Source organism: Ursus arctos, chromosome X (genome assembly GCF_023065955.2).
Source record: "Ursus arctos isolate Adak ecotype North America chromosome X, UrsArc2.0, whole genome shotgun sequence".
NCBI classification, from domain to species: domain Eukaryota; kingdom Metazoa; phylum Chordata; class Mammalia; order Carnivora; family Ursidae; genus Ursus; species Ursus arctos.
This window is the reverse complement of record NC_079873.1, coordinates 10,994,673-11,009,058: the sequence shown is the minus strand read 5'-3', so window position 1 is coordinate 11,009,058 and position 14,386 is coordinate 10,994,673. Positions and strand designations below refer to the sequence as shown.

Below are 14,386 nucleotides of genomic sequence, written 5' to 3'. Positions count from 1 at the left end.
AAGGGAGCTGCAAGTCAAGGAACGTGGGTGGCCTTTAGAAGTTGGAAAACGCAAGAAATCAGATTCTTCGCTAGAACTTTGTTACATAAGTGAGACAAAGGTGGCCGCTGTGTATTGGTCCCTGGGTTGTTTATTTCACTGCGGGCTAAGACCTGTTAGCTCAAAGGCCTGCTGGCGTCTCAGTCAAATTTTACATGTTGAGTAATTTTTTAAATGGTCCAAACAAGCAGATCTTCATCTAAAGCCTGCCTGCTTTGCATACATCATGAAACTGTGTTCAGCATCTGCTGACCAGTGACAAGATAGAGCCTTGTCATTCTGAGACCCTCCCTCGGCTGCTCTGCCTTTTGAAGCTATCTGACACAGACGCTTCTGCATGCTGCTGAATGACATCACCTAGACAGGTAAGCCTCCTCTCCACTGGGAGTCCCTCTGCCCTCTTCCCTTCTGGGTGGCAGCTCCTTGCTGTAAGCCTCTGAACCATCTCATGCCGCCCTGCCAAGGCCCATCCCATACAGCTTGTCGTGTGGTGCTTCCTCTCGTGGGCTTGTCTTTCTCCTTGATCAGCCTCCAAATCGCAAAAACCCCCCACAACACTTCACAAGCAATGCATCCTTGCCAATACCTTCTCTTTTTTGCCCAGTGAGGCCCATATTGGACTTCTAACCTCCGTAACTGTTCTCTCAACCTGAACATCCCTCTTAGCCCCCTTTCACCTGTCCAACTCCTACTCCTGTGTCGGACCCAGATGAGTGGTCACTTCCCAGGTGTTACAAAGTGGAGAACCTGCTCTGTCCTTGGTCCTCAACAAATCTTGCACTTAAGCCTCGCCTGTAGCACACTACATGGTTTCTGCATTGAAACCGTTTGTCCACGAGTCTATCCATCCTAGGCAAAGAAACACAGCACAAAAATGAGACTAGTTGATAAAGTTTTTCTTCCCATTTTAACATTGAATTCCCTTTTAAAATTTTGTGTAGCAAGTCTCTATATGCAAAACTGGAACTTCAGCTAAGTTTGATGATTATAGAAATGAAAGGGATCGTTGATGTTAAAGACCTGAGGTAACTGCTTTATCACAAAGAAAAAAACTGGTGGTAGGTAACTCCTGTACTGTATTGGTCATATTTTCATTTATGTATAAAGTGTTCTCCTTTCATTGTTATTCTTCTCCTCTTTACATTATATCGCCATTGCTACCCCCTCCTGGACCATCACATGAGCCATACTTTTGTCTCCCCATTGCCTTGAGGAAGTCCAAACTTCTTAGCCTGATGCAGAGCCTTTCCTTCCCTGCCCCTTGCTCTCTGGGCTCCTGTCTTGTTAATTAACTCTTAGGGAGCCCAGTTGTTGGTTTGGTGCTTGTCTTAGTTGGCTTTTTCTAGAAGGCCCTGAGATAAGGATTTGAGTGCATATAGTTTATTTGGGAGGTGATCTCAGGAGGCACCAGCAGAGAGAAAGTGAGGCAGGGAAAGAAACCATCTCAATTCAGGGTGTATTGGTAAGCAGGTTAGAGTGTGGGTGACTGGCTCAATCCCACTGGGAATCACTGGGAGCCAGTATAGGACATAACTCAGAGGAATAAGGAAGCTGGGATATTTATCTGTAGTCCCCAGCTATTGTTGGCAGACAGCTGTTCCTGTAGTGAGTCCTCAGTATTTCCAGCTTGCCCTGTACAAGTTGAGCATGCTTCTGAGGCCTAAGATCCCTCCTCTCCACATCATGGCAGAGCAGAGCTTAGAGTGGGAAGCCATCATTGGATATAGAAATGAGCAGTGGCATGGGAATAACGGGTCCAGCACTGACAGCATTTAGCCCAGGGCCCCTCTGGCGTATTCCCATAGCAGTCCTCTGGCCTCTAGCCCAATACATGTCCAATGTACGTGGAAGATGTGTCTGCTTGTTAGTCTGTCTCTCTCTCTGGACTGTGAGCATCCCCAGGGCAGATTCCACTGGACTTTGTGCATGGCTTATAGTAGGTGTGCGCTACATGTACACTGAGTGCATGAATGGATGAGTATAATGAGATAGTCTGAGGAGATGACACTGAGGATAAGGGAAAGAGAAAATGATGAAGAAAACCGGGGATAGAAAAATAGGATCTAGTAGGAAGGCAGGCAAGAAAATAGAGATAATGGTAAACAGGCTGGGATGAAAGAAAGGATTAGAGATACTAAAAAAATGGGGATTTCATCTGCAAGGCTGCTTCTGCACATCACTTCACATTCTGCCTCAGAGCATTCCATACTGCAAGCCCTACAATAAGGATGTCATAATACCTAGCAAAATGGGACAAGCTTGGAAGAAAAGCACGTTACAAACCTTTCCAGCCACTGTATCCCTGACAAGTAGCAGCTCTTCACCCTGGTGGTCTAGGGGAATTGCAAAGTACCATGACATTTATTTATTCTTGCTGGGCTTCACAATTAAGTCCAACTAATCCACACAGGTCTGTTAAAGCCTCATCTAAACTCCTCAACCTTTAAGACAAAAAACAAACACGCTGTCTACCTCCTTGGGGAAGCAGTTACAGCCTTTTCAACATCCTGCTTGCTAAGGAAGCAGTTCTTACCTTAATTAATGATCTACAAAATCCTCTTTAAACACCATGTGCAAACATGTGGCAGAATATAGGGGGAAACGCTAAAGGACAAGAGAGAACGTACACCGTTTCACTGTATTTTTGTTGAAAGGAAAAAAAAAAAGCTAAGACGATGGAGTTTCCATCCCAAGGACAAGGAGAAAGGACACCTGTCGGCATTTCCAGTCTAAAAATGTCTTTATTAAGTACTTATTTTCTGTTTGTTAGTCTTTTCATGGCTAGTTTTTCAACATGGAATCATTGGGGTTAATGTCCTTGACATGATTATGGATACATTAGTACCAAAGGTATGAGGTAATGATAGCATTTTCACTACTGAAGGCCTTTTTAGGGGTTCTTTGGACCCTCAGTACTCAGTGTGGCTCTCCAGACTAGCAACGTCAGCGTCGCCCGTACCTGGCACATGCTTGTTGGAAATGTCCAGGCTTTGATTCAAGCTAGGGGCTGGGTTCCAGGACTCTGTTGGACCTAGGCCTCCAGGTGATTCTCCTGTGTACCAGAGTTAGAGAAGGACTGATCTAGAGCAGGTCAAGAGCCAGCCCATGCTCCGGCAGTAGTCTGCAAGTGGACAAGTGTGTTTGTCATTGGTTCTTCTCAATTCCTGTGCTTCTTTCTGGTCCAAGTAGTGAGGATTCTTATATGCATTGTCACAGTTTTAGTAACCTACCCAATTCAAAAGTTCCCACTAGATTCTTTCTAGAATGGATGAAATTGTGGGTCTCTTTAGCATTGTCCCACCGCCCTCCCTTTCTCTTTAACACTACATATCATTGTGTGTGCCTGTGAACCACACACATTCAGGTGTTAAATTTAAAAATAAGCTTTCATTATGCCTGTTAACACTCCTGAGCATTCCCTAAATAGGTGTGATAAAGAACTTAATTTTTTCCTACCCACATACAAGTATCTTCATCTCCCAGAATTTGGATATTCAGAGTGTGAACTTAAGACTTCCCAGATAGGGGCCCTGCCTTACCTCCTGCTTGAAGCTATGCATAGCATCATAGATTTGTTTTCTTAGGGTGTGTGGTGTGCAGATCCATATGATTCATGTCTCAATGAAGCCAATCAGATGGAGTTTTCTTTCATACTCAGCTGAGTGTGCATTTGAATAAATCAAATTTTCAAAGATAAGCTGCTGGATAGAACTTGCCTTTTTCTAATGTGAGGGAAAGAACTGGCCATCACCCAATGAGCCCCACCTACATATGAGTCATGGAGGAATTGACTCTGAGGTTTGCAGAACTGAAAGCACTCTCCTGACTTAGCGGGCAGATGTAGGCGAACTGTGTCACCCTTGCGAACAAGAAATAGGAAATAACTAGGCTATACTTCTCAATATGAAACAGTCCTAACAATGTTGTAAACCAGGGTTTTCTCTACCATGGCACTATCAACATTTAGGGCTGGATAATTTTTCATTTTATGGTTGGGGGGCAGCCCAGCACATGGTAGGAAATTGAACAGCATCCTGGCCTCTACAGACTAGACGCCAGTAGCATCCCTCCCTTAGATGGGACAACCAAGCCTATCTCCAGACGTCACCACAAGTCTCTTGGGGGCAAAACTGCTCCCGCTGAGAACCACTACTGTAAGCCTTTGGAGAGGAAGAAGATGAGAGACCTTATGCAAGGTCTCAAAGGTCGATCCTACTGGACTTACAGTTCAATGGATTCATTTGCTTCGATTTGTGGGGTTGATTAGGCTTCATGATAGTACATCTGCATTTCAATAGTCGCCTTTCAGAGTCAGTTTACGTTCTAATTGGGTTAGAAGGGTCTTCATGGGTTCTCTACCTTTGGAAAAAGCACCCTTGTACTTAGGAAGTTTAGCCACAGCCCATAACCATGGAAGACAGAATGGAAGAATTCAGCTTGCCCCTAATTTTTTCCACTTCTCTTGTTTAGACACTATAGAGTAGAAGCACGAACTCATTATTTCAATCCTATGCTTATAAAAATCGCTGTACATGGGTCACATCTCACTGTGCAATCTAATTTTCCTTTGTGGAAGAACGACAAGAGGAATGAAAATGGAGGGGAATGAAGCTATTTGAAGATGTTTGGTTTTAATCTGTACAATATGCTCTCCATTAAATTGAGCAAAAGCTTTATGACCCAGAGTCTGGTACCTAGTGGTGGAGAAAGTAGATACTAAAATGAACAATCACTAAACATAGAATTTACCATGTGCCTGTTTTTTTTTTTTTTTCTATGAGCTTTACTCACAGGAACTCACTTTATTCTCACTACAGTACTATGAGGGGAATACTATTAATTCAATTTTACAGATGAGAAAACTGACGCACAGAGAGGTTTTTGTGTGTTTTTAAGTAACCTGCCAAGGTCACAGGACTGGTAAATTACAGTGCCTCCATTTGAATGTTGGCAGTTTAGGCCCCTCGTTTTTGGAGACGAAACCCACAACTCCTAAACTTGAATCCCTCACAGGATACCCATCTCAGACAAGGCTAGACTGAGACCCTGACAAAGTCAGACAAAACAAGGCTACTTCATAACTTAGTCTAAGCACAAACAAAAACCAGGTCACTATACTACCCACAAAATACTCATTATCCAGCTCTTGGTTAAAGTAAGTGACTGCTCTTCCTTTACCAATTATAGTTTTATCCTCACATGAGTCTGCCCTTCTATAGATATGTTACTGAGATACCCAATTATAGAATTTACCCTGCCTTTTTTTTAGAGAGAGAGGGAAAGTGGTGGGGAGGGGCAGAGGGAGAGGGAGGGAGAATCTTAACCAACCTCCATGCCCCGTGGAGCCCGACATGGAGCTTAATCTTACAACCCTGAGATCCTGACCTGAGCTGAAATCAAGTCACATGCTTAATGGACTGAGTCACCCAGGCGCCCTGAATTTTCCCGTGCTTTCTGACAGCATCCAATCTAGAGAAAACCCCTGCTTCCTTAGGTTTTCCCCCCAAATCACCCAATTTACAGGGGACCCTTCTGCTGCTGCTCTCCATGGTGTGTGTTCTTCCTCACTGCAGAATCGTAAACCCACCTTGCTTAACTACAGCCTTGTTTCTGGTCATGTTTGGCTGAGCAGTGTTGACGCTACTTGTCAATGTTACGAAGCTAAAAGTGGTAGCTAATTCCAGATGACTAAATCAGTATCAAAAAGATTAATATAATCTAGAAAATGGGCTGAATCCAAGGAAGTGAAAATTTACAGTGATAAAGTTGTTTATTTAGGTTAGAAAAAAGTCAAGCACTTAAGAGGAGATAACTTGATAGCTACTCATATTAATAACAGGGGAAAAAAGACTTGGGAAATTAACAAGCATTTAGCAAGGTCAAAAAGAGCCAATAGTGGAATAGGATGACTTAAAAGCACTACCGTAATTTAATGCTGTATTAGAAACTGCAGACAAAGAGGGGACATTACTGCTCCTTTGTGTTACGTGTTGATCATGCCTGGGTTATCTTTCAAATTCTGTGACTCATACTTCAAGGTGTTCACTAGCAAACCACAAAAAGGTGATCAGTGTGCTGCGTGGCTATAAGCCACATCATAGGAAGGACTAGGTCTGTTTAGCTCAAAAGATCTGAGAAGTCCTGCCAGCTCACCATCCTTAAGTGTTTGAAGGGATGTCTCCAGGAAGAGAGGAAGGAGATTTTTACCCCTAGTGAGGAGGAGGGCTGGTCTGACTGGAGACGTTCCAGGACTCCGTGGATTTAATAAGCCACTCCAAGATGACTATTTGCTCTGGGTCCTTGTCTTCTGGCTTTCACCAGTGTGGTCTCATGTCCCATTGGAATGCGAAAATCTAAGGCTCTTGGAACAGTAGGGAGGAATTAGCACAGGGCTTCTGGGCCTCCTGGGTGGAGGGACAAGGGCTTCTTCTAAATTGTTTCCCTCCTGGGGGCATTGCATTCAGATTTGAGGCTAAAGCGTGGATAAAAATAGTTTATTATCCTTGTAGGTTTATTTCTATTCAGTAGGTCAATGAGAAGATGATTGGTTGAGAGCAAGATTCAGGTATTTCTAGGTAAAGTGTCCTAAATAATATCTACCAATATCTTTCCAATCTTCTATTCTTCTGTAAACATACGTCACTTTCTACCCATTGTTGTACATGTTTATCAAAAGGAACAAATTGGTTACTAAGGGTGCTTGAAAGAGTGGGATTATCTCAGCCCTGTAGGACCAGGAAATGATCTTTTGAGGAATTAGCAAGTTAGCTAAGAGTTAAAGGATAGACGGGGGAAGAGCAGAAAATCACAACAAAATGAGTACCGAATTCTTACTTTGCCAACTTATTATCATCTGAGACCTTTTGATCAGGGCCTCACATTCTCATCCTATTGTCTGGTCAGGTTGAAGCCCCTTATTTTCTTCCTGGGAGGTTGAAGTCTGAATAATGTGTTAACGTTCCTTTTAAAAGGCTGCTTATGGGGGCACCTGGGTGGCGCAGTCGTTAAGCGTCTGCCTTTGGCTCAGGGCTCGATCCTGGCGTTCTGGGATCGAGCCCCACATCAGGCTCCTCTGCTGGGAGCCTGCTTCTTCCTCTCCCACTCCCCCTGCTTGTGTTCCCTCTCTCGCTGGCTGTCTCTCTCTCTGTCAAAATAAATAAATAAAATCTTAAAAAAAAAAAAAAAGGCTGCTTATGGTGATGAGCACCGGGTGTTGGATGAAGGTGTTGAATGACTATATCGTCCACCTGAAACTAATATAACACTGTAGGTTAACTAACTGGAATTAAAATGAAAACCTTAAAAACAAAGAATTTATCATTAGGTGGCCTAAAACCCATAACTATGTTCTCAAACAGCCACAATTTTTGTTTTGTCGATGAAAATAAAGAAATCGGGGCTCTGTGAGCAACCGGAAATATCTGAAACCCGGCCCAAAGCCAAAAGTCAGGTGTGGTGCGGCCAGATAGTAAAAAGAAAGGAAACAACAACAAAAAAAGGGAGAAACTCAGATGAGGCTTTAAAGTTCTTGTGGGGAAATTGTTATAAATACCACATGGTATGAAAACTTCTTATTGGAGCTGAGGAGGTAACATAAAAATAGGATTTTACCACATAGACCTGGGGCGTCAGCATCTAATAGACTGGGGTTGGCCCAACCATAGGCATTTGCAGATTCTGTCAGCTGAAGATCTGGACTTGATTGTTTCCAAGAAAGTCTGCTTTAGTAAAACTGACAGTGGCTGCTTTGCAAGGTGTAGAAAGGACAATCTAAGCAACTACACCTAGTCACAAACTGCCTGGCCCCTCCTTGAAAGTGACCCCATTTCATAACTTCGTTGTTTAGTGAGCAGCAGGCATTCTTCCCATGCAAGTAAATGCAATCTCAGGCATTCTCTCAATAAATATCTTCCTTGAATAAATCTTAATGCCAGTATCACTTTGGAAAATGATTTGCTCTTGGTTTTTTTCTTATATCTTATAAATAATCAGCCTGTATTGTGCTGCAGAGGTCAGTTCCCCAATGACTTTTTTTCATTGGGAATATTGAACATTTAAAAATGGTGTTTTTTAGGGGTGCCTGGGTGGCTCAGTCAGTTAAGCATCTGCCTTCGGCTCAAGTCATGATCCTGGAGTCCCCGGATCGAGTCTCACGTTGGGCTCCCTGCTCAGCGGGGAGTCTGCTTCTCCCTCTCCCTCTGTTCCTTCCCTACTCATGCTCCCTCACTCGCTCACTCACTCTCTCCCTCAAATAAATAAATCTTTAAAAAAATAAAAATGGTGATTTGTTTTTGTTTTAACTCAGGCCATAACCTATTAGGGTCTGTGAGAATTCAGTGGTTCATGACTAGCTGGGCCAGAACTAGGGCATGGTAAGGCCTCAGGTGCAAAATGTAAGGGGGTGGCACAACCCCAGTGCTCCAGGTCAATGTTTTAATGGAGTATTTAAAAACTTCATTGTTAGTGCAAAAAATCCAAGGTGCACAAAATATCAAAATTTTAAATAAAAACGGGATCTGACTCTGTACTTGTGTGCTCACCTCACTTGCCTTAACCCTAGTCATATTCACATTTAAAAAGCAGAATAGACCATCAGAGTGCATTAGAGGTGTTTGTTTCAAGTACATCTGTGCCTCAGAGATACTGGATCATAATGTATGATCTAAAACGTGAACTCTGAGCAATAGCAGTTCAGGTCAGGGACTCTGGAGCCAGACTTCTTGCGTGTGTGACTTTGGGCATTTTGCTTAACCTCTCTTTGCTTTAGTTTTCTCATCTGTAGGACAGAGATAAGAATACTGCCTTCATTATTGACAGGATGACCACATAATTTATCCAAACAAGGGCAACTTTGAGAGTGGAAAATGGTATTAACAGACAATACAACTCTTTGATGTTATTTATTACAAAATAGAAGTGCATTAGCAAAGTTATCCTGCAAAAAATGACAAAAGCATTCAGTCGTGAACTTTCAGACGCTCAACAGAAAGACTGCTCAGCCTCTGTTTTGTTTTTTGTCCATTGAACCTATGATTTTCCATGTGTTCCACTGATCCCACCAAGTGGTAGCCTAGTGGTGTCATGGGTTTTGTGTGCCATGTCATGGGCCAAGACTGGCATCCCCAAGTGGGCAGCAGGATAGCAGTGTCCCCCCGCCAACAGAGGCCAAAAGAAAGACTCCTCTATCCCCAGTCTCTTGTGTCCAAGTGCACTTCATTTTGATATCAGCAAGTTCCCTTTGAGCTATACTGGAAGGAGAGTGATATAACATGACATTGCTTCTGGAAAGGGTCAAGAAAAGAAGCCGGGGTAGTGATGGTTATTTGTTAGATCTTACTACATGTTAAAGTGAGAACTCGTCCACTGCGCATGTATGCCCCCACCCCAGAAGATGACAGCATAACAGAAATCAGATATAGAGGTCAACCAAACCCATTTCATTTAGTTTTAATGCAACTATTAATAACTTGTTTAAAATGAATAATCCATAACAAATGCTAAATTATACCAAGGCATCAGGACAATATACAAGGCCAGGACTTGCCACAGTAAGCTGGGCTGTATGATCGCACTATTCACCTAGCTGTTGTGGGGATTAAATCAATACTGTATGGAAAGTGCCTAAAACAGCACCTGGTATATAGTAAGCCCTCAATCAGTGTTAGCTCTTATTACCATTTTTTTTTCTTGCCATGGTTCAGACTTAAAAAACTTAGAGTGCTGCCTTAGGGAAAAAGATGCCATTTTCTAAGGGACACATAATTGGAAAGGTCTCAATTTTTTTTTTTTTTTACAGAATTTAATTGTCAATGAAAATAAGAGTCTTGACTGCAAAGGTCTAAGCGTGATTTGTTTTGCTCCCCACCTCCTTCTCACGTCTTAAATTTGTTAATTAATCATTGTATTTCGAATGACCATTTTGAGATGCATAGTTGAACTCCAGAACATCTCCATGCGAAACATCTAAACGTGGATTTCTCAATTTTTTTAAGACAAAGCAGTGACTACCAATGCCAACTGGCATCTCCAAGGAGTCTCCCCTTAATGCCCATCACTGCCAGCCATTTCAGGTGTCCTTCTTGCTCCTCTTTGCAGTGCCCAAACTGTCTTGCTTTCTGCTTACTTAACCCCAGCTCCTCTGGAGCCTCTGAAGTTGAGTTCATTTGACTTCATCACTGGTCTCCTTTATCACTGCTGTCACCTACCAGCCTCCAGCCCTTAGTAGCTGATGACCTTAGGGACTCTTTCACTATCAACTCAATACGCATGAATGCCACCTTTGGTGGAGGGTCTTCAATAACCAAATGGATAACTGGCTCCATCCTTGGCCTTCCAATTCCTGGACTGCCTTGCTGTCAATTTTTCCTCTGTTGGACCTTAGCCATGTACCCGTGATCATACCCTTATCCTTGTCTTTACTTCCTGTGAAATCTTGATTTTTGAGCATTTCTTTCTCCTGCTCACCACTGGCTTGAGTCCTTCCAGTGCAGTTATTTTAACATTCTTATTTCAGCATTTCATCGATCTCAGTAAAATGGCCAGTCCATGAATAATCAGTGTCTCCTTCATGTTCTCACTTTACCTACCTTAGGGTCCCTGGTTCATCATTACCGGTCCCTTGCAAGCACCCTTAACTCCCCTGCCCTCCCTTCCACTTTCCCTTCCTCTCCTCCAACTCCTCCATTGTCTTTTTTAAGCTTACAGTATTTTATTAGTTTCAGGTGTACAATATAGTAATTCAACAATTCCATACATCACCCAGTGCTCATCGCAACAAGTGCATTCCTTAATCCCCATCACCTATTTCACCCAGAACCCCACCCACCTCCCCTCTGGTAACTATCAGTTTGTTCTCTGTAATTGTGTCTGTTTCCTGCTTGGTCTCTCTTTTTTTTCTTTTGCTTGTTTGTTGTTTCTTAAATTTCATATATGAGTGAATCATATGGTATTTGTCTTTCTCTGACTTATTTCACTTAGCATAATACTCTCTAGCTCCATCTATGTCATTGCAAATAGCACTACTTTGTTATTTTTTATGGCTGAATAATATTTCATTGTATTATATACACTACCTCTTTTTTATCCATTCATCAATCAATGGACACTTGGGCTGCTTCCATATCTTGGCTATTGTAAGTCATGCTGCTATAAACATAAGGGTGCATGTATCCCTTTGAATGCGTGTTTTTGTATTTTTTGGGTAAATACCCAGCAGTGCAATTGCTGGATTATAGGGTAGTTCTATCTTTAACTTTTTGAGGAACCTCCATACTGTTTTTCATGGTGGTTGCACCAGTTTACAGTCCCACCAACAGTGCACAAGTGTTCCTTTTTCTCCACATTCTTGCCAACACCTGTTTTTTTCTTGTGTTGTTGAATACCTATTCTTTTCAAACTACTCCAAAAAAATAGAAAGGGAAGGAAAGCTTCCAAATTTATTTTATGAGGCCAATATTACCTGGATACCAAAACCAGATAATGACACCACTGAAAAAGAGAACTACAAGCCAATATCCCTGATGAACATAGATGTAAAAATCCTCAACAAAATACTAGCAAACCAAATTCAACAATACATTAAAAAAATCATTCACCATTATCAAGTGGGATTTAATTTTGGGTTCCAAAGGTGGTTCAATATTTGCAAATCAATCAGTGTGATACATCAATAAGAGAAAGGATAAGAACCATATGATCATTTAAATAGAGAAAAAGCATTTGACAAGGCACAACATCCATTCATGATAAAAAAAAAAAAAACCAAAAAAGTAGGTTTAGAGGGAACATACCTCAACCTATGAAAACCCACAGCTAACATAATCCTCAATGAGGAAAAACTAAGAGCTTTTCCCCTAAGGTCAGGAACAAGACAATGATGTCCACTGTCACCACTTTTATTCAGCACAGTACTAGAAGTCCTAGCCACGGCAGTCCGACAACAAAAAGAAAGAAAAGGCATCCAAATCAGTAAGGAAGAAGTAAAAAGCAAAACTTTCACTATTTGCGGATGACATGATACTATATTTAGAAAACCCGAAAGACTCCACCAAAAAAACTGCTAGCAGTGATAAATGAATTCGGTAAAGTCACAGGATACAAAATCCACATACAGAAATCTGTTGTGTTGTTTTTTTTTTAAAAGATTTTATTTATTTATTTGACAGAGATAGAGACAGCCAGCGAGAGAGGGAACACAAGCAGGAGGAGTGGGAGAGGAAGAAGCAGGCTCATAGGAGAGGAGCCTGATGTGGGGCTCGATCCCATAACGCCGGGATCACGCCCTGAGCCGAAGGCAGATGCTTAACCGCTATGCCACCCAGGCGCCCCTGTTGTGTTTCTATACACCAATAATGAAGCAGCAGAAAGCGAAATTAAGTAATCCTATTTACAATTGCACCCAAAATAGTAAGATACCTAGGAATAAACCTAACCAAAGATGTGGGAGATCTGTACTCTGAAAACTATAAAACACTGTTGAAAGAAATTGAAGATGACACAAAGAAATGGAAAGACATTCCATGCTCGTGAATTGGAAGATTTCTATAATAGCCTCCTAACTTATCTGCTGCTGTTATGCTTGACCCCGTGGACCATCCACTTGATATCCTGGTATTTGCTATGGTGAAACTAATTTGTGGATTCCAGTCAGTTAGAATAAAATCCATTCCTTTATACTGGCCAGCGAAGTCCTGTATGAATCTGAAATTGCCTATTCCTGCAACCTCATCTCATTATCTCCCGCCTGCTTTAGAACTGCCCAGTTTTCTGCAAACTTATAGTATGACTCACTTGGGACTCTCGTGAAAAGTACTAATTCTCAGTGACCTCCCCTTGCAGACTCTGATTCATAGGTTTAGGAATCTGTGCAAGAATTTACTTTTAACAAGCGCTCCATATGACTCTTATGATAAGATATAGATACAGCCTAAGAATCTTCTACATAGCATTCCAAGGAAGTCCTACCAATTATTGAGACTTGGGAAGCAAAATGAAACTCATTTTCCATCTCTGATCTAGGAGAATATGCAGTCGGTGGCCATCTGCTATGCTAAGCCAGGGAATTCTGAGAATACAGTTTATGTGCTGAAATACCCTCACATTCTCATAATTTCTTGGGTGGCCCAGGTGCCACTTTGTGCAGACTCCTGTGGATGAGGTTGAAGAAATGGTTATCATCACCAGGGAGGCAAGGACGAGAAAGTTGAGAAAGGCTTGATACTCAAAGTGTACAGCAAGGAGAATGTGTCTGTTTCTCTACACTATGGTAGGACAGAATGTTCCTAAGAGGTAGAGAAGAGAAACAGGGCAACCAGCCAGATACCAGTCCAGAGTATGTGCAGGAAACGTTTTGGTAGATGAAGTCAGGACTCTGTGAGCTCCAGGCATACGAGCTCCTCAACATAACCAACATCTAAATCACAATAAACGTTTAACTTTGCATCTAGGTATTTGGAAGCATTAAGATTGACAGTGAAACTATGGCTTTAATAGAAAGTTTAATTTCTCAAATTTTAGGAGAACAGATTTTGAAAAGTATCATATCGTATATGTAAAATTTTAACTGAAGTCTGCTAGCAACATTGTTACAGGCACTAGCATCCTCCATATCAAAGGACGTGTTTCTCTCCCAGAACCTGAAACTGAAAACAAGTGTAAGCCTCCTGGTGTCCCGTAATGAAATTGGATTATAAGCCAGAGTAGTGCTTTTCCAACATGGACACACACTGAAATTTCCGGGGGCGGGGGGGGGGGTGGCTTCAGAAATCCTGACTCCCGTGCCCCATCCCAAGACCGGGATTTAATTACTGTGGGGTGTGGCCAAGGTTTGGGGTTTTGGAAAGATCCCCAGGCTATTCTAATGGGCAGGCAAGTTTAGGGACGACGGAGCTACTGATTTGAGCATCTGTTTGAAACCTCAAACCTCTGAATGGTGTAGAATTTGGGTTTATGCCTTAAAGTTTAAGTCGAGACAATGAGATCAGTTTGACTGGATTTATCAAGTTGTGACCAACCTGGGTAGGAACCTTATTTACATACAACCAGAGCAATTGTTGAGAAAGTCAGTCGAGGTGGTTATATGTACACAAAGTCACATACACACAAATTATTAATGTTCAAAACAACAGGATTTTAAAGCAATTTTGTCAAATTGAGTATGTATCTCCAATTAGAGTTGCCCGATAAAACACAGGGCTCCCAGTTAAATCTTAATTTCAGATAAACAAATAGTTTATTAATATAAGTATCTCCCATGCAATACTTGGGACATATTTATACCCAATGCTATTTGTTGATCTAAAATTCAAGTTTAACTTCATGCCTTGTGTTTTTATTTGCTAAATGCGAC

General features: G+C 41.9%; 2 protein-coding genes across 3 annotated transcripts in view; one reads left to right on the top strand and one right to left on the bottom strand.

Moving 5' to 3' along the window:
- Nucleotides 1–14,386, bottom strand: part of GLRA2 (glycine receptor alpha 2) — a 174,540-nt gene that overhangs the window by 21,843 nt on the left and 138,311 nt on the right. The window lies entirely within an intron of this gene.
- The window catches only part of FANCB (FA complementation group B), a 275,840-nt gene that overhangs the window by 153,750 nt on the left and 107,704 nt on the right, over nucleotides 1–14,386 (top strand). The gene's annotated exons all lie outside the window — the stretch shown is intronic.